The sequence below is a fragment of the Phaenicophaeus curvirostris genome, chromosome 8 (genome assembly GCF_032191515.1).
Source record: "Phaenicophaeus curvirostris isolate KB17595 chromosome 8, BPBGC_Pcur_1.0, whole genome shotgun sequence".
NCBI lineage: Eukaryota > Metazoa > Chordata > Aves > Cuculiformes > Cuculidae > Phaenicophaeus > Phaenicophaeus curvirostris.
This window is the reverse complement of record NC_091399.1, coordinates 21,861,637-21,869,944: the sequence shown is the minus strand read 5'-3', so window position 1 is coordinate 21,869,944 and position 8,308 is coordinate 21,861,637.

Sequence of the window (8,308 nt, the reverse complement as noted above, 5' to 3'; positions counted from 1 at the left end):
TCAATGCCAACACGATGCAATAATCTCCATGTGCAGCCAGACAAGAGCTGGATAAATCTTCCCAGAATCTTATGCATGTTCTGTTACTTTCCAAGGACTCACTGTAATGTCATTATGAACGTCAGTCACATCTCTTGCTAATTTGGAGCTGAGACGTTCTGCCCAACTTGCAAAAAATACACTTGCTTCAATGATTACTTTAGATTAAATCAAAATATTGCACTTCTTGTATCAGTGACACCAAAAGTGCCAGCAAATCAACTCTCTGAGTCCCATTTTGGAGCTTCACAAAGCAAGGATCCTTTAACGCGAGCCTGGGCATCGTGAGAGTGCTCTCCATGTGCAGCCAGACAAGAGCTGAATGTGTCTCCCGCTTACAGGTATGTGGATAAATCTTCCCAGAATCATCGAATGGTTTGGGTTGGAAGGGGCCACCACCCTACCATGGGCAGGGACAAGTCCCTGGCTTCTGGTCTGTGAGAGCACATTGCTGGCTCACGTCCACCTTCTCATTCCCCAGGACCCCCAGGTCCCTCTCCACAGGGCTGCTCTCAAAAAAAATCCCTGCAATTCTCATGAGGATTAATCTCTGAGTTTGCATCATTCCTGTGTCACTTTCCACTTATCTAGAAGACAACAGTATCAGAAACATACATTTGTGACTTTTGGTTTACAAGAAACTCTTGAGAGCAGAGGTGTTTTTTTCTCTCAGTTCACACTGAGTATAGCTGAGTATAAACCAGAGAAGGTGGCAGATTCCTGCACTGTACAACGCTGTTAGCAAAAGGATTCCCTACAGGAAGAAATAAGTACACTGAAAATATCGATCCATACAATTCTTTTTAGTGGATTTTGGAAAATTGTTCATATATTCTTTTCTTGCTGCTGAACTAGAGCAGCTGCCTCAGTTTATATGAACCAAAACAATACCAGGTAAAGTATTTGCAGCACTGCTTTTTCCCACACAGAAATACTGTAACTTCTAATTCTGGACTTGCCAGGATATCTTTTGAATTAGTAAATTCAAAATAAATTGCAGAACTGTCTCAGAAAAAGTGAATTTTGAGCTGGTTCAAAGCTTCGTGCCATTCAACAGCTACTGTAGAAGCAGCTATGGTGAATATGTATTTCCTCATACATAAATTGATGAAAAGGAGACAGAAGATTTTCTCAAATATTGATTGAATTTGACATAAATAATTTTTATTTAATCAACGTATTTGGTTTACTTTCTTGAAAGTATTGATTAATTTTTAACTTTTCATTTCAGATTCTTAGACATTGTCTGTTTACGCAGTGTAAGTGTAGTCTGTCAGACTGCGCAAGCCCAGGCCAATTAAAAGCATGTAGTAAGAGTTATGCTCATTTTTGCAGTTCTGTGTATATGAGGTCTTTCCTTTATTTTTCCTACCTTATAAAGTCTTGCATCAGAACTGTGTCATATTACAGTACTTCCAAATATACACCAAATGTTTAGATGCGTTAATCCACCTCCCTGTCTAATTACTGGGCAGCCAGCCAAAGGGTAAGCAGCACTGCATTCCGACTTCCAACATGACAGGATCTTGGCTGGCACGGAACAACAAAAGATTTTATGATAAAGAGCTCAGAATACAATCAGGGTTGCTAATGAACCCCTTGTCTGAAATTAAATTCTGAAGCTACCAATGTTATTCAGTAATTTCAATAAAAGTGGGGAAATGTTTGGACTTACAAGCATACAATAAGCATTCATTTTGTGCTAGTAATAAATTCTGAACCCAGAAAGCTTTTTTACTTCTTACTATTAGAGGATGCCTTCTTTGATTCTGGCCTCAGGCAAGTTTCCATCTTAGTTCACAACATCTGCTTTTAGCTGACCAGACTTTAAAGTTTAAAGCGATAATACAAACAGTTCAGTTTTTAAAGCTATTTTTTCTTCGATTCTCTTCCCTAGGTGACATCTCCCTCAACACATGCACAAATCACATAAAATATATAGCAAAGCAGTCTCTCAACTGCTCTGAGACAGTTTAATTTTTGATTTTCCCCAAGCCTAACATCTGATCTGCCATATGTTTTGAGTCTTTCCAGCTCAAGGAGATCACATACTAAGTCATAAACCTGCATGTTCTGGAGCAACGCAACTAGAAAATCACAAACACCAGACATTGGTCAGTGATCCGTATGATAACAGAACAATACCCATACTTAGTAAATACAAAGCTGTTAGAAGATCCAGTTTTCTCCAGAACTTACAAATTGAACAAATCAGCTGCAAACAAATTAAATGCAGAAAAGCATCCAGACACAAGTGGGCTGACAATCATTGGTGTCTTCTCCCAGTTCCCTTTGTTTGGCTTTATCCAAAATCTCAGAGATGTGACAAAACCATTGCTCTCTAAAGAGTGCCCTCCCTCGTAACAGAAATCACTGTCAAGCATTAAAAGGTCTGAAAATTGCAGACAGCCCTTGAACTGTACAATTTTTATCACATGCTTGAGATGGTTGCAACGATTCATTTATTAAAAAAAATAGTAAGATTCAAGAATTTAAAAAAAAATATTTGCAGTTGTAACCTATTCCGGTCAAAACTGAGAAATAAAAATACAGTGAAAACTAAGTTGCTTAGACAAGAAAAAGAAAAGGGGAGTTTCCTCCCTTTTCTCCCCTTGGCTGGCATTTACAAACACGGCCCTGATGTTGCACCACCCTTGCAAAAACGCAAACCAGGTGAATAACTCGATTCGTGGCAGCTGAAGTTACTCATGTGCATAAGTGTTTGCAAGGCTGGGTCTTAAGAGAGCTAAACGCAGCTCCGTTGGGGCCCCGGCAGTGCCGCTCTGCGTGTCCGCCGGAGGGGATCCCCCAGTCCTGATCCCCGTGCCGCTCCCCAGGGCGGCAGCCAGCTGCCTGCTCTGGCCGTGCCCCTCTCCGCACTTCCCAGCAAGCTTGGCTCTTGAACTTTGGGCTTTACGGGACTAAAGGAAAATATAGTTCACACTATATTTTTTCATAGTGAGGTGGGGAAAGTGTTCTTCTCTTTTCTTTCGTTTTTACATTTGTTTCCTTTTTCACTTTCTTACCTGTACAGGATTCTCTCTTTTAAGAGATTAATTCCTTCTGCTGAACCCCTCAAGCATAGGCTACCCACCAAGGACCACATGAATTTTGTATAGTATTAGCATCTTACTTCAAATTAACGAAACGAGCACATTTCTTGTTCTCAACTCCACCCTGAACAAGTCTCATCATGTACAAACACAGTATTTTATGTCACAAACTATTGAGACATCCATGTTTTGCACATAGATACCATATCGCATCATATTACTGAGTATAGAATTTACAATTCACTTAGCTGATACTTTTAAATTTTGTATATTTAAATTAAAGACTCGGTTGTTCAAATGTGGCCTATGTGGAAGGAAAGAAAATGAGATTAGTGCCATGACATGTACCTTCTAGAAGGCAGGTCATCGCTGCTTTTCTTAAAAGTAAAATACCAAGAATGTCCCATTGATGCATGGAGTCTGCTTCTGAATTGTATGTGCAACCACTGTTTTGGAGAAGAACTGATTTGGTTATTTTCATTGTGTCAATTCCAACAATGTACTTTTTAAAGGGAGGAGAGAGGGACGCTTTTTGAAATACAGCTATTCTGTCCAAGTCAGGTCTCAACAGAAGGATGAGGTACAACAAAATGTCCTTATTTCATTAGCTTTTCTTCTAGATTATTATGAACCAATGATATTTACTATTATACAATGGCTAACATCTGGATTCCAGGTCTTTGACAATATTTCCTGTCAGCACAATTCCTTGCTTTGTATTGGAAACTATAATTCTATCACTGAGAAGAATGGTTCAGAAGCCCCTGAAAAGGAATACATTTGTAGATTTATTCTTTTCATTAGATGAGTGTATTATATTTTAATAGAATAGATATAATTTTATCTATATAATTCTAGAATCTACAGATTTTTCCTAGAACAGTTTTCTCATTTGTATAAAACATAAACATTAGCACAAATTAATGTTATGAATAGTTCTGCAGTGAGCTTTGTGCATGAGCAGGGAACTGCAGCAAAGTTGTTTTCTTGTTGCAGCGTGAGCCTGTTCATTTTATCAAACCAGTTCCCTGGAGAAAATAAACTTTCTTTCTGCCCAGGTTTTGAAGCAATATGCACTGTTTAGGAATTTCATTTTGTGTGCAGCATTGTCAATTTTTAAAACGTTTACTCATAGTATTCTTCATGTATCACTGAATCACTGAATACATACACATCCAAAATGTTCATCTTCTGAATGTTCAGTTCTACAAATACTCCTCGATAGTACTTGCAGAGCAGTTGGCTTTGAAGCAGGCTTGTAAGAGAAATCTGCTAACTTGCTGCTGCTCCTTAAACTGACCAGAAAATGCATTAAGGGAAGAAAAAGTCCACTGAACAAGTCAGGAATGTAATTCTCAGGCAAAGAGGTGTTTCCCATCTTGGAAAAGCTACATACACAGAAATCTGAATACGACTGAGGTATCTGCCCCACTTGAGGGACAGGAGAAAATCCGTGAGTTTTGCAAATACAGCTCTGACATAAGGTGGATTTTCAGAATATATTTTGTTTTAGACAAAGTGATTTTTTCACCAAGAGGGTTTATGTCTGTTGAAACATTTTTTATTTTGGCAGTTAGTGGTTTGAGAAGCTGACAAGAGGTAAGCAGACCTTGACTCTTTGCATGACACTGTGGCCACTTAGCATCCCCCTGTCGGAGTCCTCCTCAGAGGAACTTGTTTTCTTTGGTTCATGTCCACTTTGTTTTCTTCAGGAAAAGAAAAAAGCAGCAAATATTTTAGCTCTTGTCCTCTTTGAAATGCTTGTCCAAAGATTTATAGGAAAGCTTATCTTACATGCTTTTTTCCTTCCCTGGTCTCATCCTAATTACTAAACTTAGGTTGATTAAAATGGAATAAAGCAACCCAACCCCACAAGCCATGTTTGAAGAAATGGTGTGAGGTGAAGGGGGTCCAGCCAACATAATTAATAGCTCAGTGTAGTCAGGGCTAAGACATGTGTATTCTGGAGCTAATTCTGATAATCTTAAACTGCCTTTCCTAAGCTGACAGCCTGCTTACTCAGTTATTTCTAATAATCTTCTATGCTGTAGCTGTGCTGTGTGTTTTAAGTTAAACAGCAACAGTATGCCAATTAAATTTCAGCAGCCTGTATGATCTGAACACCCTACAGATCCTTAGCTTTTTCAAAGTAGGTCCATGTATACAGATTTTGTTTGATCTCTGGTTCATGTCAACCTGGTTTTGAAACATACCGTAACTAGAAAATACTTCTTTATGGTATGTTAGTTATCAGGACTGTGATCTGTAACAGTAGTGGGGGAAAAAAGTTTGTGTAGTCATCTTTCTTCAGGAAAGAAGTTTATTCTCCTTGCATTAAAGTAGAAAGCATACACTCCTTTAAGTGTGGACTTTCTCCCATACTTAGCTATTTTAGCTTTTATGATCGTGAAGAACATTGTCTCGAGCCTTTTGATTTTAGATTTAATAATTTGATGCTTGAAAATATAACAGTATTTATTGAGTGCGTCATAAAATGGTTACATGTAAAACTGTGTCTCCCGTACACAGCCACAAAAGCACGGTCTAGTCCTGAAGAGAGCATTAGGTTGTCATTGCAGTGGCAGCACAAGTGGAGAAGAGTGATGGGCCCTTGCAGGTGATGGAAGGGATGCAAGCCAACCCTCCTGAGTCCACATTAGATACCAGGGAAATGGTTGTGTTCTAAAGCACTTGGACTGCATTAATTTAGGAACTGAACATGCTGTGGGCCTTTGAAAGGTGTGAGGGAACCCTAGTGTTGCAGATTGGACAAGATGTTGGCATTATAGTACGCACCAGAATGATGCTAGTATCCAATGTTAATATTGTTATGTCGAGTACTTCATGACAGTTCTTGGGTTCACAGCCTTCCTGTACAGTTTGATGCAATTCTGCTGTACAAGTCCTGAAAGCATTTGAACAGAATATTTTTTTCCAATTTAGCGAAAATTGTACCTCTATAAACTTGAGCAGCGTTGTGTTTTTGGACTGAAAATCATCATGAAATGATTATAATTCTAAACATGACAATAGCAAGTGTCTTACATTCTGCAGTGCAGTAATTTGTACAGATGTTCCACTTCCAGTTGGAGTATTTGGTGCGATTGTACCAGTTCTGACACGTTATCTTCTGCAAGCAAAACCCAAACAAAACAGAAAGTTACCTGAGAAGCAGCAGAAGAGAAAGCCTGACTACACCACCCTTTAAATTGTCCAGCACCAGATGGGTCTGTTCCAAGCAAACTGTGGACTCCACATTGCAGAGCACGTCAGGAATAGGCATTGTATTAGATGGAACATGTTCTGGGAAACTTCCAAACTAAGAAGTAAAGGCAATAACTGAAGCCTGGGGACTTCTCACCATCACAGAAACATTTGAGTTCAAAATCCCAGTGCACTTTGGCGCAAAATGCTGAGGATGGTTTACACAGACTCAAGTTATCCTCAAAGTAGCACAACTGCTTTGGTGACAGTGGAGAACCTGAGACATCAACATGTTCCAAAGAAAGAGAAAAACTTCTGTCAGACAGAATTTTTGATAAAAATGGAAGAGGCAGCAAGGAACACAGTTGAAAAATGCAGTATGTCGACACACTACCAAAAGAAACAGAGTTGGATATGAAACACTTTTATAACAAGCTGACTACTGACAACGATACAGAAAGTAGGTGACAGCATTTCAAAGTCAAGACATTCTACATACTTGTTGATGTGTTTACAACACAGATGAAAGAGCAGTTTCAAGATTTCACAGAGAAACGCAAGCTGACACGTTGACGTTGATAAAGTTTTAAAACCACTTTCTCAAATAAAGCGATGAAAACTTTGTAATTTGCATATTTAGTCCAGCTATTCGCTAATCAGCCTTTTCATGTATTAATTCAGACCAGACAGAGAAAGTGGTTAGTTTTTTGGTAAGATATTAAGAAGAGAGGATATATATTTAAACACATGGAGAAAGGCGGCATGATCAGTGGCCTGAGGCTGCATCTGCTGAAGAAGGCAGGATGCCTCGATGCTCTGAGTGCATCCCTTCTGCTGGGATGTGGTGCACCACGTGGATTTTCTCTGGAATGTCCTGTGAATGACTGAAGGCCTTGGCTTCCCATGTAATTTTGGGGAAGACTTGGGAAATTACGGAATTCAGCAAGTCACTCCAAAGTATGTGGTGTTCTCCCTTCTTGTTTTTCCAAACAGCATTGTAGTTCTAGCATTCACTCAAGATACCTTATTTTATTTTATTATGTGGATTTCAATCCACACCTCCTACCTTTGGGGTGAAAACTCCAATTACTCAATTGCTGGGTTTAGAAGGCCAGGCCTGTCTCAGCTCCTCCATAGTAAAACCATTTGAAATGGTATGGCATAATTAAACCTTCTGTAGGAAGAGTGCATATGTGCCAGCATGAGCGTTTGGCTCAGGAAAATCAGCTGGGAGCTCCCCCGAACCAAACCACTGCATTCCCCCAGGCTACAGCAGAGTACAGGGATGTCTGCTCTTGTCCAAATATTTAATTCATGCAAAGGAACCCAACCAAAAACCCACTATAAGCAAGCAAAGTATTTCTGGTGACATCAGTTATGTCTGGATCACATTTGCAAGGAGAACCAAAGAGCCAAATCAATATTCAAAAGTGGAAAATGTAATTTGTTCGCATTCTAATAGTGCTGAACTGCAAGCGTGGATTTCATACCGCTTTTAAATCTGTTTAATTTAGTATGAAAGAAACTAAATATTAAAAACTTCTACCTTAACAGAATGCTTTTGCAAATCATACTGACTTACATCAAATTAACAAGATCAGCTTACTCTGAACTGTGGCTGCAGCAAACTCACAGTATTCATTAGAAATAACAGTATTGTAAAAACTGGGAGTGTGAGCAAGGGCAGAGTGCCAGAGCATCGCGACAGAAGGCCAGTGTTTGTGCAGTTTTAGCACACGGATTTACTGTGTGGCCGCTGCAGCCGGCAGCTCTGCAGCACAGCTCTGCCCACCACTTCCAGGTGCGCAAGGAGAGCAGAGGGAGAAGGCAGTTCTCGTGGTGGAGCTGAGATCTGTCCCCACAGTAGTGGCTGTGCAATACTCCAGGGGACGCCAGCTCAGTCGGGGAGGCTTACTCAGTAAAAGAAAGGGGAAAACAGAACCAAGGCAGAGAGGCTGAGACACCTGGAAGGGGCACCTGGATCCTGTGTCTTGAGTTTGACAGCCCCTGCC